The following is a 27938-nucleotide window of genomic DNA, read 5'->3' on the forward strand; positions in this document are numbered from 1 at the left end:
AACCTGCCCCCCCAGCCCCGTTCCGTGGCAATTCGGCTCATCTTTCTAAAAGGTAGCGCCAAGGTGGGTTTTTTCCCCCCAGTAACGGTCCTCTTCTGGCTGCCCGTGTCAGTTTCACGGTGCCAACGTAAAGTCACGCGTGGAAGTAGTGGGGTCGCTTATAGAAGGGTCCCGCATTTTCTTGGGTTTGAATGACGAACCGCCCAGCGAGCTTCGTGGAGGAGCCGGTTTTAACTGAGCTTCCATCTCTCGCCGTTTTTCGGTTCTCGGCCGCGCTGGTTCTCTCTCTCCGGGAGAACTTCGCGAAGAGCACCGCTCCGGCGTGCAGACCGCCCTTTTTCAACCCGCTCCCGCCGGGCAAATCGGCGGCAATCCCCGTCACCTAGGCAACGCGGGGAAGCTCCTCCCCCTCCTCCTCTTCTTCCGTTCTCTCCCGTTAGCCTTCGGGGGAGGGGGTGGGGGGGAGGTGCGGGCAGTTCTCGCGAGGCTTGCCAACTGGAGGGGCCGCCATATTGTGTGACACTATTTTGATTTGGACTTGGCTGGCTGAGACACGCAGCGAGCGGAGGAGGAGGAGGAGGAGGAGGAGGAGGAGGGACGGGAGCGACTGGAAAGCCGAAGCGGTTCCAGGCGAGGTCGGGAGAGGCGGCGGCGGCGGCTGGAAGACCCTCCCCTCCTCCCCTCCCCGCCAGCCATCCCGCCTTCCCCCCCCCCCCGCTGCCCGCCACAGCAGCAGCAACAGCCCCGGCACGGACACCCCCCCCAGTTGCTCCCTCCCCCGGTGGCGGCGGGAGGCTGCGACGGCTCCGGAGTGGCTCGGAGGGGGTCGTCTGTCCGGCTGGAGGAGGCGACGGTGCCGCTGCCGCGGGGGAATGAGGAGGAGCCCGCGCTGAGGAAGGGTGAGCGCAAGTCGGCTGCGGCGGGCCTGGCGAGGTTTCTGGCGGTCGCTCTCTCGAAGCGGCGGCCTGGAGGGAGCGCGGGGATCCCGCTGCCTGTCTGGGCCCGGCTGGCCGCGGTGCCCGGGAGCAGGAGGGGCGGAGGGGCGTGTGGTGTGTGTAGGCAAGGGCCGGGTGGCGTTGGTCCCGCTGAGGAGAGGAAGAGAAGCAGGGCTGAGCTTCCGCGGTCTGCCGGGGAGCTCCGCCGTTGAGGGCTGAGAGGGTCCTGCCCATCCGCCGACCCGACTCCTCCTCGGAGCCCCTTCGGAGGCGTCCCGGAAGGCGAAGGGCCTTTCTTTCTTTTTTTTGGCCTCCCTGAATTGGAATTGCGCTGGTTCACTTTTCTCTTGGGCAATTCGGATCTGCTGATCTCCTTCTCTTTCAACAAAAAGAAGAGGTCCCGCTCTTGACTCCCAATTCGATGGAGACATCTATCTGTTTGTCAGTCTGTCTGTCTGTCTGTCTGTCTAATCTATCTATCATCTGTCTATCTATCTATCTATCTATCTATCTATCTATCTATCTATCTATCTATCTATCTATCTATCTATCTATCTATCTATCTTCCTTCCTAGATTTTCACGGGTACAGGTTTCTCTGAAACTTACACGGGAAGAAACACAAATATGCTATATATATATATGAAGTGAGCTAGTTATTATTTAAAAAAAAAATCAGGTCTTGGCATATTTGGTTTTATATATATATACATACACATGCATGTATATACTATGTATATGTATACATACACACACACATATATATATATATATATGAAATGTGAGCTCACACTTCATATATGTATGTGTATATGTGTGTATATATGTCACATGTTTTTGCTGAATTTGAAAATTAAGGGAGACTTGGATAGATCTATTTTGGCCTCATATATATATATAACTAGCTCACACTTCATACACACACACATGAAGTGTGAGCTAGGTTTTTTTTTTACAAAAATCACCTATTGTGCATCTTCTGCAAGAGTTCCTTAAAGAAAGAAAGAAACATTAGAATTTGGCATCCTTGACATCCTTTACTTGAGGCCGTATTTTGTGGGCATCCCCCAGCCAGACCTCAGTGCTTCAGTTCAAATTGGATTTTATTTATTTTTATTTATTTATTTTGTCGATTATGTATTGGTGGTATATAAAGATATAACAATGTTTATATACATGATACTAGTAAGAGAAACGTCATGACAGGGGACGCACGCTGGTGCTCTGATGCACATTTATGCATTTTCAAGAGTAAAATCACCTGTTCTAAATTGTTATATTTTAGTTCAGGAGCTAAAGAGTCCCAGCGCTGCACCACATTCAGTGCAGTGTTAATAATCCATCCTGAATGTGACTAACTCATGTGTGACAGTGACCAGAACAGCTTTCTTCAGGAAACTAAGTGAACAAAACACACACACATATACACATATTCCAGTCATTGGGGCTACATCAGAATCCACTAGCAAGCACTCTCAGACCATAAAACCGATTTTCTAGGGAAATGCAATGATTTTACGATTCAACCCATAAAGTGTCATGATCTTTATTACTGTCCAATAGCCTTTTGTTTTTAACATCAACTTTTTTGCTGCTACCAATTAATTTCTATTGTTTCCTAGGTTCAGATTTAAAGATAATATATGAGATATAATTAGCATATTATTATAATAGTCCAAGTCCCTAGACAGCCTTTTCCAAAAATGTCTTGTAGATAGCATGGGTAGATATTAATTATTGTAAATAGAAAAATGAAACTATCGTATAGTTTTGTATCGTATACTAGATGAACTAGTGCTCATGAATTTAAATGTCAGTACAATGATAACAAGGAATGCTATGTATTATTGAAATTATATGGAAATTACTTCTTCCTGTATTAGGTTTAAAGGGATTTTTCCTTAATGCCATAGCTTGGAATTCTCACACAGCAGTTGAACAATATCACCTCACCCCCAAATTGTTATTTTGAAATGCATGGTAAGTTGTCACAAGAATGAATATGAATGCAGTCACTGCACAATATTCCTGTTTTTTAAAAAAATCAAATAGTCTTTTAAGATGCATACCAATCTTTATTTTAATACCAACATTGTTGTACATGTGTACTATATATCAAAAGAAAGCCCACTATCTTCTGTAGGTACATGAGAAAACAGGTACAAAATCTATAAAATACTTAAAAATAGTTCTTGGAGCAGCACTTTCAACAACTATCCTTTTTATTAAATGTTTAATAAAACAAACATTTCTTAGAATGTTCATCAGTATATTTATTATGAAATGCTTCATTGTGTAAGTGCTAATTTTAGTGAAGTTACTTTTGGATATATATGGTGCAGATATATATTGGGGTCATATATTTTTGGATGACAGTATTTTCTATGTAAAAGTTAATTTTAGTTAGCTAAAAGCAGTTTTTACTTATTTGAACAGCTGGTTTGCTTCTTTTATCAAGTGTATTTTTTTGGAGAAGTTATAGTTATAGACAGCCCTATAAGTGAACTGCTCAACAATTCTAATAAATCAGAATTAAAATGTTACTTCAGCTTGGAGCAGGAGGATGGATAAAGCTGACGCAATATTATTGACAAATTGTGAATACTGTGGAATTTATAAAATGTTTGACCACAAAAGCGGGAATTCTGATTAGGGCAGAACATATTGCTTATTCCAGCTTTTTATTTCAGTCACTTATAAAAATGTCAACTTTTAAAATTGTGATTGTAAACAGGTTAGATTTTACTAAGAAATTATATATTTAAAAGGAATCGGTGAATGTGCTAACCTTTTTATATAAAGTTTAGATCTTAAGATTTTATGAAGCAATATTTGAGTCTTAATTAGCTTGCAGATAGTATGAGAAAACTAGTTATTGTAATTTTTTTTTGTAAATGTAAGCATCAAAGTAGTTTTTAGAGATAACTTTGCAATGGCTATTCTAGTTCAAAGTAATATTAAATGGAGAAAATAGTCTAACTAATGCCTGATAGTTTAACAATTCTAATAACCAGATTACTGTATATTGCTATGTGGAATGCTTTGGTTTAGTATATCACAGTTATTCAACAAGAGAACTGCTTTTTTTATTTTTATGTCTTAACTCAAGATAATTTATCCCTCAAGTGATTGGAAATAGAGAGCAATGAATATTTTTATATCTTGTTGAACTAATCCAGAAATGGCTAGGACTTATGGAATATCTTTGTAGGAATTTTACTACATTTTTCATTGAATAGAAGTTTGTCATTGAAACTGAGACGTTATATTTTGTTATATAGCAAATTATTGCTGGTTTATATTAAGCCTGATATATGTATTACTAAGAAATTTTAATTATGTATTTGATCTAAAATTCATTCTGGCCACAACATTGTGGAAAATATCCAAAACCAGAAGATATAAGTAGGTTGAAAAAAATTACTTGTCCACAATTTAAATGTTCAATTTAAATGTCTCTACATGTACTAACATTAATGGATATGAAATTTATAAGAAATACATTTTTTCATATTTTCAAACGAGTTTTATTAAATAAGTTATTTAAGAAACTATGCAGAAACCATTTGTAGCCTTATACAATTGTTAATTTTGTTATGCAGCCTAGAAAATTAGTAGTGAACGAATGTATTTTGCCTGAATAATTGCCTTGCCATTTAAAAAAAATAGTTTAAATTTTACAAAAACAAAACATTTTAGTTGTTAAATACTCTGTTAAGGTGCTCAAGGTGATGTGCATCCCCCTTTCCCCATACTGGTAGTAATAACCTTGAGATATAGGTTGGTTTGAGAGAGTGAGTGATTGATCCAGAGTAATCCAATGATATTCATTGGCTGAGGTGGATTTGACCATGGGTCTTCATGGCCCGAATCCAACACTAACCATTATATGATATTGCATTTCTTTAAATAATTTATTTTGAAGTATTGCTAGCCATCTACCTATACTTGTTTTATAGGAAACAGAACTAAAATAATTCTGTTAATACATGTCTCTGGAACCAGCTCCCCCCCCCCCCCCGGAGATTAGGATTGCCCCCACCTTCCTTGCCTTTTGCAAACTCCTTAAAACCTACCTCTGCCATCAGGCATGGGGGAATTGAGACATTTCCCCCCAGGCCTATATAGTTTTATGTATGGTATGCTTGTGTTGTATGTTCTTTTAAATAATGGGTTTTTAGATTTTAAATATTAGATTTGTTCTCTGTATATTGTTTTATTATTGTTGTGAGCCACCCCGAGTCTGCGGAGAGGGGCGACATACAAATCTAATAAATAAATAAATGTCTAAGATTTGTATTACTCCTTTAGTACTATTTCCTTTTAAACTTCTCTAATATTTATTTTCCCAGTAAATGCACTATAAAGTAAGCTAGCAAAAGAGTTTCAAGATTAGGGTAATCCTTAGTTGGTATTTTTCTGTTGTTAATCCAAATAATATTTTCACCAACTTCTCTGATTAATATCAATTTTGGGTAACAAATTTCATTAATGCAGACATAATTGTGCCAAAATTTCAAACAATATGAAGAAACCAATAATTGAAATGATTGTTAAAAATTTCAGATTTCACACTTAGGAAATATATTTTTGATCGAATTTGTGAAGGAATTTATTGTTGATTTTCACTTTCTTCTGCCAGAAGGATTTCTTGTGGCTATAGATAGCTCCCTGTCTTTCTGCTATATGTCAGTGATTTAAGATTTGTTCCTTTGGAAGTTTGGAGTAGTTAACCAACAGCGTGCACAGAAGTAATTTCTCGGAACAATATATTTCACCCATTCTGAACTGTAGTTGGAGGAATTCATTAAAGACCAGCATATCTTCTCTCTTCCTCCATTGTTAACTTGAAGTTTTTTATGGCTATCTCAATTTAACACACATAAACAACACACTTAATTTAAGTATCCATTTCCCCCCCAAAACTGAACAAAGTCCTCACATGTATTTATTTGAAAAGTAATCTCATTTGATAATTGATAATAACTCAATTTGTGAATGAATGTGCTTTGTATTTGGCTACATTGATATTTGTGTGTGTATGTGTTTATTTGATTATTTGGTGGACCTATGAATTTCTACTGTTCTGTGAAGCTAAGTTTAGTAACTCTACAGATGTCAATATATATTGGTTTTCCAAATATGTGATTAAAAAAATACTTTTATGAAGATTGCATACAGAATTTCCCCACCCTCATAAGCCATAATTCAAATTCTATAAAAGAATCCCATTGTCTTGAAAATAAAACAGCAATATGAAAAATTGTACGGATTCAGATCCAAGCAAAGGTGTTGATAAATGTTTGCCTTTTTTCAATGATACACAATTTATAAATAATAAAGGTATGTATGCAATTAGATGTTTACCTCTGGGTTTTTTTAGTTTTCAATATGAAAAAATACTGCTTTAAATAATTAAATTGTAGAAAAGATGAAAGATAATATTTTATTTCTAATTTTTGCTTTAATTACAAATGTAAACTTAACTTTTCTTAGATAATCAGCATTGCTGTCTCAAAGTTTATTTAAAATAAACATACACCCTTACAAATAAATCTGTTATTTGCCTGTAACCATTCAGAGCCAATAATTATGGGCAGAACTCATAAAAAGTATTTATACTGAATGTCTTGAGTACAGCTGAGTTATTGTGAAGCTATGTAATCCTAATTTTGTATAATTTGAAAAAAAGTTATAGAAAAGTTATTTGTATAATTGAATAAAAGTAATTTCTAATTTTTTCTTCTTTTTCATCATAATATAACTTGTCCAAACTGGGATAATATGCATCCTTTTAGGAATTTTTTTTCTGTGTGAGAAGTTTTAATAGTTTTCACTGGTTATGTGTGATAGAAGTACCCAATTTCTCTTTCCTTGATGGTAGAACTAGGCTTTGCTAAGTTTAAAAATTAGGCAGCAATAATTCCCAAATTTGGAATGTATCCAGAATTCCCAAGGTATGAAACAGTGGATTCACTAAGACTGAACTATTTTCCAAAAGCATTTTAACCTAAAAAAGGTGCACTTGATCCAGGACATATATTTATCATCATAGAGAGCTAGTTTGGTATAGTAGTTAAGGCTGTGATGGTGAAATTTTTTCCCCCTTGGGTGCCAAAAGTGTGTGCGTGCGCCCACACCCATAATTCATTGTTCGTCCCTGCACATACATGTGCAAGCAACCACACCTGTTCCCCTACGCATGCACGCAGATCCCCCTGCGCCCCGTTTTGGGCCTAGCAGGCATCCCTGAAACCTCCAGAGGCCAGAAATTATCCATTTCCAGATTCCTGGTAGGCCTGTTTTTTGCCTTCCCCAAATTCCAGAGTCTTTCTTGGAGCCTGGGGAGGGCGAAAACAGCCTCTCCCACCCTCCCCAAGGTTGGAAATGGTCCATTTTGTGACTTCTGGTGGGCCTGTGGGCTCATTTTTCACCCATCTCAGGCTGCAGAGGCTTTCTTGGAACCTGGGGAGCGTGAAAACTGCACTTCCTGTCCCCCTGGAGGCCAAAAACGTCCTCCCAGAGCCTCTGCATGAGCCTTGATCTTACCTGGCATCCAAAACGGGCAGGGTGGAGACTCCTGGGAGGAGAGGGGCGACTTGGTGGGCCCACTGAAAATCAGCTGCCCGGCACGTGCATGCGCGCTGCAGCTGAGTTAGGGAAACGGTTCGCTTGCCTGCAGATATGGCACCGCATAACATCTGTGACATGTGTAGCATAGGTTCGCCATCATGGAGTTAAGGCATAAGGCTAGAAACCAAGAAAACATGAGTTCTATTCCTGCCCTTGGGCACAAAACCACCTAGGTGACCTTGTGCCAATCACTTTCTTAAAGCCCTAGGAAGAAGGCAATGGCAAACCACTTCTGAAAAATTGTGCCAAGAAAAATGCAGGGATCTCTCCAGGCAGTTTTCAAAAACCAGAGAATTATCAAGATGCCATATTAATGTATGCTTATAAAACTTGTTATTGGAGTGGGCCGTGCATATATGCTTTGGTAATTTAAAATAAGGTAGTAAAGTTAAATGCTTTCATAAGTGCTTTATCACAAAGTGAAAATTTGTTAGTTTATCATAAGTGACTTATAGGAGATTTTCTGCATGAATGGCCCAAGAGAAGGAATAAATGTTATTTTTGCATAGAATTTCAGGTGGGAGAGAAAGATTGTAACCATATGATTGACAACAATAAGAACAATTAAATCTAATTTAACCTAGGGACAGAGGGATCGGGTTCTATATTGGAACTAAGTGGTAGAGACAGTTGCTTGATGGATACTATTTTAAGTATATGCTACAATGTCATGTTTGTCTAGACATGCAAATCAGCCAGTTAGATACTTGAGAATGTTAGTGTAAGCAGCAATATTTGATAAAGTGCACTGAGCAATTATTTCAAAATATGCTTTAGGATGTTTATAATAGAAATATTAAAGCAGCATTTAATTTTTTGTACCAAATATTGGGTGGATCTTAATTATATGTCTTCTTAAGAAAAATATGTCATTGGGGAGGACATTTACAACATGTAGAGTTTTCAGCAAATTTGGATGGGCTTTAGAATTCCATTTGATCATGACTGTTGATATTGTAGTTTCAGTTGGTTGTAAATGACTGATCAGTGTGCATCAATGATTTTTCTTGTCTGAAATAATTGTGACTTATGTCTGAAATGATTGTACATAAGTACATAAGAAGAGTCCTTCTAGATCAAAACTCATCTATTCAAATATTCTGTGGCATGCCAACTAAGTGCATTCAAAATATTTAGAAACATGCACAAGGATTAATCTTTTCTATTTTCCTTAATATCGGTTGGTATTTAAGGTATGTTTCCTGTTATTCAGAAGGTAGTAAACGCTTACTGAGAGTTGTAACCTTTGGTATCCAATTCTGTCAATTCCCCTTTAAAATTAACTGCATAATGTGTTTCCCTTTGCATCTGAAAATGGCAAAATCTAGTTTAATTGGATGTAACAAATACCTATCCTAAACCTTTCTGTATTTCAGAATGTTTCAGATCAAAATTGCCAACAGAGTAATTCCATAAATAAATAAATCCCATTTGAAATACAAATAAATCAATACCCATTTGTTATTATATTCCAAATGGGATTGATTGATTTATGGAATCACTCTGCTGGCAATTTTATTTTTATTTCCCTTCATAATGATTTCAAACTTTAGGTTCCATTACCTTGGAAATTATCATTTTTAGAAAATGTATGGAATGATGATACTTTATTGAGCCATGTGCTCCTTGCTCCATCATCTTTTCCTGATTTTCTGTGTGAACTAATCTTCCATTGTGCATCATAATTGATACAATGACCGTGAATAATTTTTATATCTGTGAATTCTAGTGCTTAGCTTTGCGAGGAACATTTTGCAAGATAATTTGTTAAAACCTTTTTGAAAATCTATGTACTAAATTTCTATAAGTTGCCACTAAATTTGCATGCTAACATCCTAGAGCAGTGATGGCGAATCTATGGCATGAGTGCCACAGGTGGCATACGGCGCCATATCTGACAGCACGCAAGCAGTTGCCCAAGTTTAGCTCCTACATGCATGCGCACGTCAGCCAGCTGGTTTTTGGCTCACACGGAAGTTCTGAAAGGGCATTTTTTACTTCCAGAGGGTCTCCGGGAGTGGCGGGATGGTGCGTTTTTGCCCTTCCCAGGCTCCAGGGAAGTCTACTGAGCCCACTGGAAGTCAGGAAATGGGCCATGTCTGACCTCCAGAGGGCCTCAGGGGGGAGGCTATTTTTGCCCTCCCCAGGCATTGAATTATGGGCGTGGGCACTCGTGTGTGTGCGATAGCTTGCATGCACACACATGCTTTCGGCACCTGAGGGAAAAAAGGTCCTAGAAATTAGTCAGGCAACATATAGCTTTGCAAATAGCAACTAACTTGGATTCAGTTGTTTCGAGTCAAAAGTAACATACTTTAGTTCACTATGAAGATGGTAAGAAGCTATCTTTTTAGTAGTAAAAGATTGTAATACAGTGGTACCTCTACTTAAGAATGCCTCTACTTTTTTCTAGATAAGAACCGGGTGTTCATTTTTTTGCCTCTTCTTAAGAACCATTTTCTACTTAAGAACCCGAGCCCAGAAAAATTTCCCAGGAAATTTAAGAGCGGCACGAAGGCCTGGCCAGTTTCCTGCCATTTCTGTCTCTGGTGCAGTGGATGAGAGGCAGCCTCGCGCCACGTGCATGGGAGGCACGTGCTCCTCCTTGCTGCCTCAAAGTCCCTCTTTTTTTTTAAGCCTTAAAATTTAAGCCTTAAAATTTTGGATTTTTTTGATTCATGTTCTTCCTTCGGCAGAAACTGTCCTCCTCCTCTTCTTCCTCCTCCTCCTCCCCCCACCCAAATTCCGAGCTTTTATTTCTTTCCTAATGGGTTTGCACACATTATTTGATTTTACATTGATTCCTATGGGGAAAATTGCTTCTACTTAAGAACTTTTCTACTTAAGAATCTGGTCACGGAACAAATTAAGTTCTTAAGTAGAGGTACCAGTGTGTAGTATTGGATAGCATCATTATTGTGTGAAAATGTTTAGTAAATCTAGTGTCTTTTGCATTATTTCCAAATATGGATCAACATGTAGATATAACTGGTAATATTGTTTCCATGCAGAAACTTCTGTTTATAGTTTTTAGTGTGTATAACTCACTACAGCATGGCATGCACTTGAGACTATGCAGGTGACTATTTATATATTGAATTCATGCCAGTTCTGGCTGGTGAAAACCAACTGAGATAAATTGAGTTTTAGTACTTCCCATGTTGGTCTATGTAGCTTAAAGAATAGCAGTGCTCAATAACCTCAAATTAGATAAAAACTCGATAATAGTTGCACAATCTTTTAACAGTTTTGTTTAATGGTTTATGGGGATGTGAAGGTGTTTTAAATGTCTTTTCTTCATAATCTAATCTGTACCTTTTATTAGGATTTTACTGATTGATTGTTCTGCAACATTCAGATAAACTATGATAAGATTTAGGAGGAGGAAACTTTAAAGCAATCTGTTCTGAATCACAAGGCCACTTACTGGGTAATTTGGCTATTCGGGGTTATAAAAGTATGCATAGTCCTAAACTTGTTCATAAACCACCCAGGGTCACTTAAGTGAGATGGGCGGTGTAGAAAATTGATAAATAAACTCACAACTACTGTTGGGATCCGAATTTCAGTCAAAAAGCAACAAGGTATCATGTGACTGCATCACTTAACAATTGCAAGTCTGGCAATTCTTGTTGCTATCCTTAAACAAATTTTACTGGTAGTTTAGCTGAGCACTCATTCCATCCGAACTATTCCAGTATAAAATGTTTAATATGCCATATACTTTTCCTAGACATTACATATAACACCTAAGCATTATGTAAAGAGTGAAAAGATAATCATGAAAAGGATTAAAGTTAACCCCTAACCCTTTATTGAAATGATGTATATGAAACTGAAAGAAATGCAAAATAAAATAGAGGATTTCTTACTGGGGAAAAAATGAGACAAAGACCAATTTTGACCTACTTCTTGCAACAAGGAAGGCTAAAAGGGAATTTTACCAGGAGTATTTTATACTTTGCCAGTTTCCTTTTTGCGTTGCCTAGAATGCCTAGGAGATGTGTGAAATATTGTGTTTCATATTTTTATGTCCCATTTTGGGCATTTTACATATTTACTAGGCATTCTATAAAATGCCTCATTTCACACACTGATGGTAATATTGTATATAAATTCCTTCATCACCACAGTATAAACAACTTTAGTAACTTAATCACTTTCTTTCAAAAGACAACATATGATTTCTTCCCACATCCCATCTCTTTCCTATAAACAAATCCTTAAAGCCTTGTCATTTCAGCAGAATGTTGAACTCCATTAGTTACCAGAGATACATTTATTTTAATCTTTATCAGATAAGCAAACTTTAAACAGATAAACAGATAAAACAATAGCAATAAAGGCCAAATATTTATTGTTTTTTTGCAGGTATTTCATTATCCAAACTAGGTAACATCAGAACACGCTCAGAAAAACAGTAATTCTGATGGGATACTTCGTTGATTGTTCAGTTTGAAAGACATTTTCAGAATTAACATGGTATTAAGGGGAAGATTATCTTCTTAGTGCTTTTCTTAACAGCAGTTTGCTTATAAATGCACTGTTATATGTATAGTCACCCACGATTTAGAACAAGATCTATTCCTAAATCTGGTTTTAGGTGAAATTAATATATAAGTCAGAATCAGTGAAGGGCTGCCCGGATGCACGGAAGCCAAATAAATTGCCAAAAATTGGTGAAATTTTGTGTGTGTGAACATCCTTGTGCGAGATTTGGCTTACTGCACATGTGCAGAAGCTGAATCTCACACTGACGCGTTCGCCCACCTGTGGGTGAGATGGAGTTGCATGTGTTATATAACACAATATAAAATGAAACAGATGTAGTTATTTTGCCTAGTTGAGTATCTGCAGAATACTTTAATTTCAAAAATATGTAGCATCTATGTTTTGCAGCACAGAATGAAAGATTTATTCAGTTTTCTCTGCTTATATTTAAGTTACAAACTATCACATTTATTAAAAACATTGTGTAGTGGGAAGTTAAAATATATAATTACAATAAAAACAATGTAGTAAAATATTGTTTAATTATGTACTATTAAGTTGGTGTCGACTCTTAGCAATCATATAGATTTATTTTTCTCCAAAATGATTTGTCATCAAATCTCCCAATAATGCATCCATTACTATTGTAATCCCTTGGATTTTCTTCCTGATACACAGGAGCCATGAGAGAGACAGAAGAGGCACACACAGTGATACACAGAGAGGGGGGGGGAGATTGGGAGAGGGAGATACAGAGGGGGGAGAGAGAGAGACTGTGGGGGGGGGGTGATGTCCTGCCTCTGCCTCTTCTCACTATGGGAAAGCCCTGCCTGCTCTCTTTTGGGCTTTTCGCCAGCTGGGTTTTTTTTCTTTCCTTTTGAAAAGCCAGGCTGGCGGACCAGTGAGCACAATCGCCTCCTTCTCCCGTGCGTACCCTCCCGGACCCTCCACAGCCAGTCAGGGGGGCACAGAGGGGGAGGGAAGCCTCCACCACAGGTTGTGCTCATTGTTCTATTGCCTATTTCCCATAGAAAACACAGAGTCATAAAACTTGGGTAGGCATGGCTGGGAGGAGGAGTCATGTGCAATACTCCCTCTAATTTTTTTTCAGTGTGGGCAGAAAAGTATAGTGTCTGAGCGGCACATTTTCATGCCTGAGCACAGATGTCACCCAAGACAACTTGTGTAATTATTTAGTGCTCGGTGCTGGGGCAGAATAAGGTCCTTTCCCACTATGTTATTCTGTTATTTTATATTTCAATTAATATCATTATCTTCTTCCAAATCCAGATAGGCTGTCATGCCTACTCCTCCTTCTTATACATTCTTCTTAAAAGAAACTAAAAACTTTTATACAGCCTTTTCCTAATTAATAGGATTTCCCCCCCTTTTTTTATTAAAATAAATTAAAAATACAGTAAACAACCCAAAATCAATTACTATTAAAACTTTAAAAATCAGTAAAACCAAAAACACAACTATTAATATATCTATGCTTTAAAATCTTCATTTCTTAGATATTTATCATAGTATTATAATAATCTAATAATACTATGAAAATCTATCTGAACACCAATGCATCAATTAATATATTTCCATATTTACTTTTCTATAATTTCATTCAATATTTCCAAGCTCAATTACCGTATTTTTCGCTCTATAAGACGCACCTGCTGATAAGACGCACCTAGATTTTAGAGTAGGAAAATAGAAAAAAAATATTTTGAGCCAAAAAGTGGGCTAAAGAAAAGTTTGGACAAAAAAAATCTCTCTCTTCCTCCCTTTCGCTCTGTTTCTCCCTCCCTCATTCTCTTTCTTCCCTTCTTTCTCCATCCCTCTTTCTTTCTTTCTTCCTCTCTTTTTTGCTCTCTCCCTCCTTCCCTCCCTCTATGTCTTTCTCTCTCCCTTGCTCTCTCTCTCTCTCTCTCTGTCTCTATTGCTATCTCTTTCTTGCTTTTTTCTCTCTCTCTCTCACTCTCTTCCTCACTCATCTTTCTCTTTCTTTCTCTCTTTCTTTCTTCCTCTCTCACACTCTCTTCCTTCCTCTCTCATCTCTCTTTCTTTCTCTCTCTCTCTTTATCTCTCCCCCTCTTTCTCTATCTTTCCCCCTCTTGCTCTTCTCTATTTTTCTCACTTTCCCTCTCTTGTTTTCTTTCTCGCTCTCTTGCTTTCTCTCTCTTTCTCTCTTGTTTTCTTTCTCTCGTTCTCTCTCTTGCTATCTCTTTCTCTCCCCCCTTTCTCTCTCTCATTTTCTCTTGTTTTCTCTCTCACACTTTCTCTCTCTCATTCTCTCTCTCTTGCTATCTCTTTCTCTACCCCCTCTTTGTCTCTCTCTCTCTTTCTCACTTTCTATCTTGCTCTGTCACTCTCACTCTCTCGTTCTCAGGAGGCTAGCGAAAGTGATTTTTCCAAGGGTGCACCCGAAGCCGCGGCCGTCCCCCTGCCCCGCGCCTCTAGCCCCCTCGCGCCCCTGGCCTCTCGCTGCTGCCTTCGCCGAAAGCGCTTTTCTCCCGGGCTCTCAGCGAGGGGGCTGCAGGAGAGGCGGCAAAGGCGATCTCTCTCGTTCTCCGGAGGCTGGCAAAAGTGATTTTCAATGTCGGAGGCGCGGTCCGGCGTGCGCTCTCCCCCTCCCCCTGTCACATTCAAAGTAAGCCGGCAGGGGGATGGGGAGAGAGAGCACGCCGGACCGCGCCTCCGACATTGAAAATCACTTTTGCCAGCCTCCGGAGAACGAAAGAGATCGCCTTCGCCGCCTCTCCTGCAGCCCCCTTGCTGAGAGCCCGGGAGAAAAGCCTTTCGGCGAAGGCAGCAGGAGTAGCCAGGAGCGCGAGGGTGCGTCCGACTAGCTCCTTTCGGCCCAGCATCCCGGGCCAAGCGGCTGCCTTCCGTCACTGAGCCTGGCTCGCCCGGAAGATCATAGCTGGCTTCCTTCGCCGGCGCAGGCAACACGCGCTACGATCTTCCGGGCGAGCCAGGCTCAGTGACGGAAGGCAGCCGCTTGGCCCGGGATGCTGGGCCGAAAGGAGCCGGGCTTGAAGATCGCAGCGCGCGTTGGCTGCGGTGGCGAGGGCTTGCGATGGAGGGTGGAGGAAGCGGCCATGGGAGGGCGAGCTGCCTCAGGGAGGAGGATCGAGCGGGAACAGTTGGGGGCTGGAATTTCTCCGCTGGGAAGAAGCGGCGATGGAGGGGTTCGTATCTTTGCCACCCCCCCTCTGCTCCAGCACCTCCCCCCCCCCTGCCTGCATCTTCGCTCCATAAGACGCGATTGATTTTTCATCCTACTTTGGGAGGGGAAAAACTGCGTCTTATGGAGCGAAAAATACGGTAATTTCCAGGCACTTAGCATAGATAATTTTAACTTTCATCAATCTTCTACATTTCCAAGGTTCTTCAGCAGGTTTGCTTCACCGGGAGGCAGAAGGGGTCAATGCCTTCCTCAGTCCGTGGCCCAGGAGGCTTCTATACGCCTTTCCTCCCCTAGTTCTGCCTAGTTTGTTATCAATGAAGAACATAATGACTTCTTTTGGGTATTTTGGAGGACTTTTTCTGCTATCTAGCATCCCTCAGCAATTGTATTTCACATTCTGTGGTCTTTTCTAAAGCTCAGTTGAACATCTGGCACTTTGTTTCCAGGGAGGGGGTCTAATCTTGAATGATCCTAAGCATTATTTTACTAGCAGGTGAAATTAAGGATGAGTTTCCTTGGAATTTAGATTAACTTCTTCCAATCCGCTGACCACCGTGTTGTTTTCTAGATTTGCTGGCATAACTAGATTTGAACTTTTTAAATTTATCTTGCCATGTGAATTAATGGCTTGCCATATTTCAGTGAATATTTCTGTAGTCTTGGTAATAACTAGACTGATGATCTCAATCTTCTAGAATTAAAGTTTGTTGTAAATAAAGAATATATTCTAGGGTTTTTGGAAGTTGACATCTCTACTGAATAGTATTTCAGTAAATTCTTCCTTTTTATGTTTTCATTGCGTAGGAAGTAGATAGGTCTTGCATTTCCTGTTACATTTGAGAAATCCTCAGTTGGTTTGAAAGACTTTCCTTATCTTATTTGAACTAAACTTGCTTGAACCAAGTGTAAGAAGATTGATATAATTTAGAGTTCGACAATGCAACTTGCTCATTTTACTCACTTAGTCATCAACATTCTTTTGTGATGATGATTACTACACTTACACCTCATTCTTCCTTCAGATAATTTGATAGTTTGCATATAATTCCCTGGCAGTTTCCTAGTATGGCAGTCAGATGTAGAATTGCATCATATAATGTTAATGTAGTTTCTCTGCTTACAAATCAATATGGGTCTCTGGATTTTTGTTGAGCCAATCATTGTGTTTCCATTTGTTCTTCATAACTTAGAGCAGGCACTAATAGGTATATTTTTTATCTTTGATGTGAAGGAAACAGAAGCAGTTTGATTCTACCAACACAGTAGTTTAATGTTACATATATGTCTCGTATTACACTAACATTTGTGTTAAGCAAAAGTATAGTAAGTCAAGTAATGCTGGTTTTGCCTACATCAAAGTTCAATGCAGCAATAAAGAGAAGATGCTACTATCTCTCTTCTCAAAAGAAGAATCAAGTGGGAGGTCTCCTGTTGTGCCAAAATTTGTTGTAGGTAAAAAAAAATGGAATCCTCTCCAAGATTTCCCAAGATGGTTCATAATCGTATTATCTAGTTCCTTCGGTATTGTGAGATACTGCTTATTTGATTCTTGAGGTCTAAATATTAAAAGTAAGTAGACATGCCCTGACCATTTTTTATTTTACTCTTGTCCAGGGGTGGGTTTCCCTTACCTTTGCCACCGGTTTGCATTGTGACGTTTCACTTGCATGCGCTTGACACGCTCTCGTGTATGTGCACGTCCCCTCATGCAATTCTGCTTTTGCACATGCTCAGTAGGTAGAATCAGCCCGAAACGCAGCTGAGGAGCTGATCAGCTGTGCTTCGCGTGAAGGAATAAAGGTAACTATAAATCTAGGGACAGGCAGGAGGGCCCTTTTTCAAGCCGCAACAGAGGGGGGGGGGGAATTCCAAACAATTTTTTAAAAATTCCCCCCAAAAGATGGTGGCGTCCACGGACTGGCATCCCCCAAACCAGATCTGTAACGCCATTGTGACATCACTAGTGGGTCACTACTGGTTTGGGCGATCCGGTCCAAACCAGAGGAACCAAACCCCTATTCTTGCTCCTTCATAATGCTGTTTGCAATTGCCAAGTTGAAAATACACTATTTAAGGAAAAACAACTTGATTAAAATTACAGTTGAGTACCTCTTTTTTCTTTAACTGTTATTTTGTAATGTTCAGTGAGCAGCTGGTATATTTGTTCCTTTTTTCTTCCTGTTACCCTATTTCTTCTAGAATTGGTACTTTTTAATCAGCTTATAAATAGAGGTATGTATTAACAGCAAAATAGTCAGGTTTGCTGATTAAATCACATTTGTCAGTATGTGAATGCGCAGGAACGAACAGCATGAATGGATAGTAAAATATGAGTCAGTTCCATATAGTGTAAGGGGGTATCAAGTGCTAGCAGGAAAATCGTAGCTTCACAAATAATTTGTGTTGTCTCAATTCTTAGTGACTGACTAGGAGTGGAATTTGGGGTTTACAGTGGGTAGTTTAGTGAAAATACCTAACAGTCCTGTTAAAATATTATGATAAAAGCTTGCAGGTGGTCTAAGCATTTCACAAGAATAACATAGGTGTGAACTAAGGGGAGAAGAGAGTAGGTTGCCAAAGGAATACTGAAAACGAATTTCTTTATGTTTTGTTGAAGCCATTTCATTAACACAAACTTGGCAACATCATCAGTGTTAGAAGGCAGTGAGATTAACAGTACTGGTGGGAGTGATCATGGAAGTTCTTTGGTTGATCTGTTTACTGCTAGCTTGTTTGGCAGTACTTTCATTGTGGCATTGTTTACTTCTTGATTTATTGATTGACTGATTGATTGGATTTGTATGCCGCCCCTCTCTGTAGACTTGGGCGGCTACCAACAGATTGTTGGTCTGATGTTAATTCTTGGAGTTAATCTGTACTCATTTGATGTGGATTGCTATTAGGAAAGTGTTTTAGTCTTTTTGTTTACTTTTTGGCTTGTTGTCTCTTTCACACAATATGTAGATAGTATTTATGTCTGTGTGTCCATTGATGGATAATTAGTCAGAGTGCCAGGCTTCTAGAAATTCTTTTGCATTTTTGGAGCTGGCTTGGTCCCAGTTTCTCAGTTGAAACTAAGTTTAACTCTGGGAAGTTAAAAGGGTTTTATCATAACTTTTGACTGCTAGTTGGTTTTTCATGGTTGTGTTCTCCCAATTCTGTCCACTTCTTATTGTTTTAGTAAGCATACATTTGGAATACTGTGCACAGTTCTGGGTGTCACATTTTAAGAGGGGGATTGGTTTTGCAAGGGTTCTCAAAGTAAATTCTGAGATAAATCATTTTAAAAGTTACTTATTTTTAGCTTTAAAAGATTAAATGACTGAGTTTAGAGAATCTGAAAGGCTATTACATAGAAAATGAGCAAAGTTCTTATTGTTAAAAAACATAACTGTAACTAATGAATGATATCTAATTTATTGGCTGTCCCAATTTATAAACAATTCAGTATTTATTTATAAATTATATCACATCTTGAGATACCTGAATCTGAAGGAATCTTCTCTCCCTGTATGTTTTCCCTGAGATCATTTTTAGAAGGCCTGCCTTGGGGTATCTTTCCATGGGGAGATGTGAGAGATGTGAGAATCAGCACTTGGAACCTCCAATTCTAAAGTTTCCTCTATATAATTTATTTGGATTTGTTACGATTTGTTGTGTCTTGTTGTGAGCCGCCCCGAGTCTGCGGAGAGGGGCGGCATACAAATCTAAATAATAAAATAAATAAAAATAAATAAATAAATAACAACATAGACCGGCGTATAATCGCTATTATCTTTTCATACTAGACAAAAGCTTTTAATATTGCTGCTGCTGTGGTTTTTAATGTTCTGTTACTGCTTTGGTTTTGTCATTCATTATTTATGTTATTACCTGCTATCCTAGGTGACTTTTAAAGGGAAAGAGTAAATATATTCAGTCAGTGGTAGCAACGGCTGTATAAGGAATAAATACGCTGCCTCTAATTCTGAAACATTAGAGACAGTATATCTCTTAGTAGCACTTCCTATGGGGCAATACTTACAGAGACCTGTTGCTTCTATTTCCTTGTGAGCTTTCTGGAACCATCTGGTTGAACTAGGTAGGTTTTTCTTCCAGTTGTGCAAGTCTGCATATAAAAAATTACAGAAATCCGTTCATTTACTCTGAAAGATCTATTTCAGAGGACTCCAACCGTGGCAACTTTAAGACTTGTGGACTTCAACTCGCAGAAATCCTCGGCCAGCTTTGCTGGGAATTCTGTTGATCTATTTAATTTTATTTTAGCCTATAACTTTTGCCATTAAAAACGTTATCTTAAAGTTATAATGTTTTCATTTTGCCAATTTCGGTGGAAAAGTCCAAATGTGTTTTTTATATAATGCTTATTGAAATCTACAATTTATCTACCCCCCCCCCAAAAAAAAATTGGAATTGGTAATATCCAGAATGTTAAACTTTTTTCTTTGAAAGAAAAACAGAATTTCCTATACTTGTCATTTTAATTTTGAGGACTTATTCCAGTTAATTTGTTTGCATATTTGTATGTTTGCATTTCTGTCTGAGCAATTACTTCTGACATTTTCCTTGGGGTTTTTCCTTTTTCTTTTCTACTGTATTAATTAACTCACCCACCTTTCTCAGAATGTGTGTGGTATTTTTTTAAAAAAATGAGAGCTATAACAAAGAAGATGGAGTGGAGTGTTTACACAAGAAGCCTTACATAATTTTTGATAAAATGTTGGTTCCTATAGTTCCTATTTTATCGTTAGGTAACTTTATAAAAAAGAATTGGATGCCTTTTGCATTTTCATCTCGCCCTTTTTTATTTAATGTGTAAATAAATTGCACATAAATGAATTCACGAGTGACTATTTCAGAAACAAATAAACAAATCTGTGTGTTTATTCACACACTATACTTAGACTGTTTGGATAGTGGAGAAATTCCTTATTAACAATCTATTTCTGAATATTGCCTGTAAAGTCTCCTAGAAATTAAGTAGGTTTATACATGTTTATTTCTAAGTATTGGAAATAAATTTAACCTGATTATTACTGCTTTTTCAGGAATATGAAGAAATTTGGAAAGTTATAATTTAGTGTAAGTGGTAAAAGTTTTCTTAACACGATATGAAGGATCATATTTCTGTTGGTAATTTGGCTACTGTGCCATATGAGAGCAAAGTCTGTGCAATTTTGTGTTTTGAATGTTGTTTGTTTTATCCTGAGTATTTAGATAAAGTATTTAGATATCTTGCTTCTCTGTATTTAATGTGTTACACAGTAGCAGAGGGTACAGAGAAGTTTATATGAGTTCTGACAAAATATAACAAAGATTATGTATTCATTAAAAGGTAATATCAATAACATTTGGATGGGAAATAATGTGAATATTTAAAGGCCATAATATTAGTTGTTGGGGTGGGGTTGTATGTTAGAATTTAAACAGAAACCAAGTAATATTGGTTAATCTCTACATGGGGCTACCTTTGAAGAGTGTTCGGAAACTTCAGATCGTGCAGAATGCAGCTGCGAGAGCAATCATGGGCTTTCCCAGATATGCCCATGTCACACCATCACTCCACAGTCTGCATTGGTTGCCAATCAGTTTCCGGTCACAATTGGTTATGACCTATAAAGCCCTTCATGGTATCGGACAAGAATATCTCCGGGATCGCCTTCTGCCGCACGAATCCCAGCAACCGGTTAGGTCCCACAGAGTTGGCCTTCTCCAGGTCCCGTCGATAAAACAATGTCATCTGGTGGGACCCAGGGGAAGAGCCTTCTCTGTGGCAGCCCCGACCCTCTGGAATCAACTCCCCCCAGAAGATTAGGACCGCCCCCACCCTCCTTGCCTTTCACAAACTCCTTAAAACCCACCTCTGCTGTCAGGCATGGGGAAATTGATTCCTCCGGGCCGTTTCTGTTTTACGCAAGGTTTGTCTGAGATGTATGATTGTTTTTTTTATTAAGGGTTTTAAATTGTTTTTATCGTTAGATTTGTACCGTGTTTTGTGTTGTGAGCCACTCCAAGTTTCCAGAGAGGGGCGGCATACAAATCTAATAAATAATAATAACAATAATAATAATATCAAATTGAACAATTATGGCTCATTACAACTAACATGGTAGCTTCAATTCTATGATGGAACTTGGTGTTTCTGATTGCACTTGTAAATTATCACTGTGTTTACATCCTGGCACAGAGTGACTAATCCTACTCAGTTTCTGGAAAGCAGAGTGGATGTCTTGCCAAGAGTGTTGAGGTGGATAGAAGTGATAAAATATTGTTTCTAAAGAAAACTGCCATCTCGGTACAGATTCAAATACAAATTGTTTTTCTAAATCATTGAGAATTTGGAGGAGATGTGAATAATTCACATTTGTTTCAGTGAAATGTAGAAATGGATATAATTTCACAATTTCCAATATTTACATAATACAGAAATAAAAGATGATCTATGCTTTCCTGTGCATGCCAAACAATTGGGAAGGAATTGGGGCAACCACAGATACTGCCTGGCAAAACTCTGACCAGCCAGAATTTTGCAACCAGTTATTATTTGATCACATTATATGTGTGCCGGTGTGTGTGTGAGAGAGGCCTCAGATCCCATTTTGGTGCAGACTAAGGACAGAGCAAGATTCTATCTTTGGGGTTCAAAAGGGCGAGCCAACACAGTTGTGGTACACAGTTTCATCAGAGGTGCAACCAACTTGAAACCTCCGGTAGTACACAGGAATCCCACCTGGGACCTACCTAAGGTACTAAAAGCATTCACTTTAGAACTATTCGAACCATTGAAATTGAGCAGTCTAAGGTTCCTCATCTTCAAGATGGCCCTCTTAGTGGCCATCACATCCGCCAGGCAAATATCTGAACTGGTGGGTCTCTCTACAAGAGAGGACCTTTACATATTCCACCCAAATAGGGTGGAATATGCAAATAGGGTGATCCTGCAGCTGGATTCCACCTTCCTACCAAAGGTGAATTCCTCGTTCCACAGATGCAAGAATTATTCCTACCAAACTTCTGCTCAAGTCTGACGCACACACTGAAGAACAAATGGCATACCTTGGATGTGAGGAGAGCCTTCCATATCTACATCAACAGACCATCCTCTATTAGAAGGACAGAATCCCTGTTTGTATCATTCCAACCATCCACACTGGGCAACAGGGTTACACTACCAACCATAGGTCAATAACTAAGGACAGGCATTGCCAAGACTTACAAGAGCCAAACCCTATTGCCACCCAGGAGAGTGCCCATTTGACCAGAAGCTCAGCCACAATGGCTGCATGGAATACACAGGCATCTATCGAGGAAATATGTAGGGCAGCAACATAGTCTTCCCCATTCCTCTTCATAAGGCACTACAAGCTGGATGTCCTCGCCTCAGCTGAAGCAGCCTTAGGTGGTTGCTTCAGAAGATGCATATGGATTGGGGGGTCTCAGGACCAGACTGCTATCCACCCTTAGGACTGCCAGCTTTGATATGTCCCATTCCTTGGATTCTCTGCTCAGAACAATGGAGAAAGGGTGTTCGTCTTACTTGATATGCTCCTTCTTAGTATGCTGAGAAGAGAATCCAACCCCACCTTGCTGACCATCTGGTCTTGAGTCCAGGAGTGACGAGAATCAGCACTGAAAAAGAGTGTCAAGGCAATCAGTACGCCTTCATCAAATCTTGGCATGCCCAGCCTAAGAAGGCGTGGCCAAAGAGCTGATTGACTCAGCCTACAACCAGAAGAACAGAGAAACCCATGCCTTGGATTCTCTTCTCAGCACAGCAGGAAGGTGCATTTCAGATAAGACCAACACCCCATCTCACTATTTCCAACTATTTGCATAATAGAGAAATAAAAGATGATTTATATGCTTTTCTGTGCTTGCCAAACAATTGGGAAGGAATTGGGGCAATCACAGATACTGCTTGACAAAATTCTGATCAGCCAGAATTTTGAAAACAGTTATTATTTGCTTACATTGTCTATATTGCGTTAAAAAAAAGCTGATTGTGTTTGTTCCTGTCCCTTGGCTTACATCCTTCAACTAGTGGAAAAACAAGGCTTTTTCAGGCATTTGAGAAATATACAAAGCTCTTCCTTCCTAGTAGTTGTCTTTCTTTCCTGAATTCAGTTGCAACCATTTGTTTAACTGACCAAAGATCCAACGGCAATGAAAAAAGTGACATGACGGTTTTTCACACTCATGACCATTGCAACATCTCCATGGTCATGTGATCAAAATTTGGATGCTTGGCAGCTGGCATATATTTATGATGGTCGCAGTATGCTGGGGTCATGTGACCACCATGTGACAAGTAAAAACAATGTGGAAGCCAGATTCACTTAACCGTGTTACTAACTTTTACAACTGTAGTCATTCACTTTACAACTGTGCCAAGGAAAGTCAAAAAATGGCCAAACACATTAACTGTTTCACTTATTAACAGAAATGTTGGGTCATAACTTGAGGACTTCCTTTACACTGTAAGGAAATAGGTAAAACGGGACTCTGTGTAAAAGCTTCCTAGACTGAGGAACATTGGCCATACAGTGAATTGAATCCAATTAAAGGAAGTTGAATTTTGTTTTCAGGTTTAGAAATGCTTATGTTTAATAATTTGAAATAATATGAAATATATAATATGAATGCTAGAATATTCAGATAATTATAATTTATCTCATATCCATTGCACTCACTATTTATCCACCTATTGTTTAAGCTCTAAACTACCTACGTTTAGATAGGAGGAGGGGCTAAGTCATCTATGATCCCCATTCTTTCTTTGTGTGTATAAATTATATGATAAACACGAAATTTATAATTATTGTGGCTGAAAAGTACACTTTTGTATCAATAATTTATTCTTTCTGCTATATTAAGTCACTTGTAAAATCATTAAGTAGACTGGTGATTGGTAGCATGTAATTCCTGAACGCCATCACTCTACTAAACAAATAATTCCTTCAACACTGTCAAACTTTTTACTAAGTCTACACTTCTTTTTCTACTACTTTTTTCTCATACTTCCTATCATCCTTTTCCTCCCACTTAGGACTGTATGACTGTAACTTGTTGCTTGTATCCTAAGATTTTTATTAATATTGATTGTTTCTTCTTTGCTTATTTGACCCCTATGACAATCATTAAGTGATTAACATGAGTGCATGTTACCTTGGCCCTTCTACTTGATCAATTGTTGTTGTTTTTGAAAATTTCTCTTACCAAAAATACTTATCAACCCATACAAGAAAAATGAAGGAAAAAATCCCATTGTCTACATGCAAATAAACATTTAAAGCTAATAGATTTTGCAGGCCGTTAGAAATAAACATTTTTTTTTAAAAAAGATTAGAATTGGGGTTAGAATTAATTTAGATGTAGATGTTCTGGATGTGGGTTATAAATATTGGGAACTGGCCTTTGCTATACAGTGATCCCTCGATTAGTGCGAAACGCTACAACACGGTTTTTCAAAAAATATTAATTAAAAAATACTCCACGGTTTTTTTGCTATACCACGGTTTTTCCCACCCGATGACGTCATACGTCATGACCAAGAGTCACTTCTCTGTCTCTTTCTCTTTCTTTCCTGTCATTCTCTGCTTCAATCATTTTCTCATTTCTCTTTTTTTCTCCCCTTTTTTCTATCATTTCTCTCTCTCTTTCTTCCTCTCTCACACTCTCTTCCTCCCTTCTCTCTCCCCCCCTCCTGCAAGTAGAGGTCGGGTGTGTTACCGGGAGCTGGAGATGGCGTGGGGCCGGAAACTAGGTGCTGGGGAGGACAAAGGAGTGAACGTAGCTACTGCCTCTCAGCTGCAGAGCCGAATGGGGGCGGAGGCAACAGCGGAGCCCAGCGCTGGGGCCATGCGAGGCTGTTCATCCAGGGGGGCGTGGACTGGCAAGTCGCCCTCCTTTCTCTCTCTTTCTCTCTCTTATACCACACCGGTAACAGGGAGAGAAAGAGAGAGTGGAGGGCACCTTGCCGGTCCACGCCCCCCTAGATGAGCGGCTCCGCATGGCCCCAGCGCCGCCCAGGCAAAGGGGAAACCCCAAGATCGCTTGCCGCTTGCCGCTTGCCGTATTGCAGCGAAGGAGGCGAAGCAAGGCTCCAAGCTGCAATACGGCAAGCGGCAAGCGATCTTGGGGTTTCCCCTTTGCGTGTGGGCAGCGGGGAAGACCAAGGGAAGGTTCCTTCAGCCGCCCAACACCTGATCCGCTCCGCAGCGCGGCGGCAGCGAGGAGCCGAAGATGGGGTTTCCCCTTTGCCTGGGCAACGGGGAAACCCCATCTTCGGCTCCTCGCTGCTTCCGCGCTGCGGAGCAGATCAGCTGTTGGGCGGCTGAAGGAACCTTCCCTTGGTCTTCCCCGCCGCCCACACGCAAACTCCACCATCTGCACATGTGCGGCCATGAAAAAAATGGCGCGCATGCGCAGATGGTGTTTTTACTTCCGCACCACTATAACGCGGAAATCGATTAGCACGGGAGGTCTTGGAACGTAACCCCCGCGCTAATTGAGGGATCACTGTATATGTAGGTGCATACTTTACGGAAGAAATAAAAATAGAACTCTGTTTAGAAATTTTGTCATAGTAGAACATTATTAGAAACAATGTATGGCATGGCTTCAAATTTTGACTGGCAAGCTAAATTGATTTCAGTATTGTGCATGTTTGAAATAGAGACTGTTATTTCTAACACCTATTATTTAGGGAAGTAATACCAAACCTGTATCCCTCATAGGAAGTTTTTGTTCCGTTTCCCAAGAGGCAGAATTCAAAATTAATATGTATTCACAAAAGGTTTGCTTTTTTAAAGCATAGGGTGGGGTGGGATAGAATCCCCCAACAATTGATTTAATTAATGCTACCATACTCTAAAGAAGGTGGGCTTAGTGGACGATTGAAATATGCATTTGTTTCAAAGGATAAACTTCATTGCGGTATTAGTCCATTTATAATTATTGTATATTTATATTATGTGATATTTACATGATTTTCAGATTCACACATGCTTTTCAGTATATCTGGAGCCTGTGTTCTTAGCTCTAATTCTGTTGTAGGTGATATTCTTGCTGCACAACACCGGTGGGAAATTGTGCATTATTTTTGTTTTCAACATGACTCACTAGAGGTTCAAAGCTTTGTTCTAAAAAGAAAACCACATTATTTAAATTGATTGAAATCTAACAATTAATTAAAAAATATACCACTTCATTTAATAAAACCCATTTTTCATTTTCAATATAATATACACTTATTTTGTAGAAATAATAGCTACTTTCATTTTAAAAGATAAGACAAAAAACTCCAAAGTCTACCTTCACATGCTGCTATTAAGAACATTTTGGAACGGAAGCATACAGATTATTTACTCCCTAAAAATTCTATTTATGACTATTCAGGGGGGAAAGTGGCTAAGGAATTCTTTGAAATTTAAAAGCATACTTACTTTGGAAAACTATACTTTCTCAATTGTATAGATCCCAAAATTATTCAAGCTATGAATTTTTGTGTGTGTGAAAAAATCAGTATGTTTTTTATTTATAATGCTTATAATATACCACATTCATAAAATATTCTGGATAGATAGGTAGGTAGATAGGTAGGTAAGTAGATAGGTACATAGATAGAATTCTTTATTGACCAAGTGTGATTAGACACACAAGGAATTTATTTTGGTGCATATGCTCTCAGTGTACACAAAAGAACAGATACATTTGTCAAGAATCACAAGTTACAACACTTAATGATTGTTATAAGGGTCAAATAAGTAATGAGGAAGCAATCAATATTAATAAAAATCTTAAAGGTACAAACAACAAGTTGCAGTCATACAGTCATAGGTGGGAGAAAATGGGTGATAGGAATGATGAGAAAGAACTAGTAGTAATAGTAGTGCAGACTTAGTCAATAATTTGACAGTGTTGAGGGAATTATTGGTTTAGCAGAGTGATGGGGTTCAGGAAAAAAACTGTTCTTGTGTCTAGTTGTCTTAGTGTGCAGTGCTATGTAGCAATGTTTTGAGGGCAGTTTATGTCTAGGTAGCGAGGGGTCAGTAAATATTTTCACCGCCCTCTTTTTGACTCGTGCAGTATACAGGTCCTGAATGGAAGGGCAGTTGGCAGCAACTGAAGTCTGTGTCGGTCTTGTTAGGTTGCAGTACTAAACCAGACATAGAGGTGCAGATGACAGACTCAATACTGTAATTCCTCTGTAGAACTGTATCAGCAGCTCCTTGGGCAGTTCAAGCTTCCTGGGTTGGCGTAGAAAGAACATTCTTCGTTATGCTTTTTTGATGACTTTATTTGATGTTAGGTGACCATTTTAGGTCTTGTGATATGTTAGAACCTAGAAATTTGAAGGTGGATGGGAAGATTTATATTCCTTGCAGTCATCTGATCATTAACACTATGAGAGTGCAGAGGCTACTTGCAGGTTTATTGTTCCCTCAGAGTCACCTGAATAGTGCAAATGCAAACTTCTTGGGAACTGATAATAGGAACCTTCTTGGAACTGCTGAAAGTTTGCAACAAAGTCCGTTTAGCAGTTCCAAGAAGGTTTCATACCTTTCAAAAGTAATAATTTAAGAAGAAAAAATGAAGAAAAATTCTAGCCATCCTTAAGAATTTTACTTAACTTGTGAGTAAAGAGACTAAGGGGTAAATGACTTTATAACTCAAAAATATTAAAGGTCTTGT

The 27938-nt window shown here is 39.0% G+C and overlaps 1 protein-coding gene across 2 annotated transcripts in view; it reads left to right on the forward strand.

Annotated features, from left to right (window-relative positions):
• Window positions 1-478: 478 nt before the first annotated feature.
• TAB2 (TGF-beta activated kinase 1 (MAP3K7) binding protein 2) overlaps window positions 479-27938 on the forward strand; it is a 59389-nt gene continuing 31929 nt past the window's right edge. Inside the window, exons 1-2 of one of the 2 annotated variants that reach the window (XM_070733693.1) lie at window positions 495-899; window positions 2818-2914. The gene's annotated coding sequence lies outside the window, so the exon portion shown is untranslated. Of the gene's footprint in view, window positions 900-2817; window positions 2915-27938 lie in introns of both variants that reach the window. The other variant, XM_070733692.1, reaches the window with a different exon arrangement.

The sequence above is a fragment of the Erythrolamprus reginae genome, chromosome 1 (assembly GCF_031021105.1).
Source record: "Erythrolamprus reginae isolate rEryReg1 chromosome 1, rEryReg1.hap1, whole genome shotgun sequence".
Lineage (NCBI taxonomy): Eukaryota > Metazoa > Chordata > Lepidosauria > Squamata > Dipsadidae > Erythrolamprus > Erythrolamprus reginae.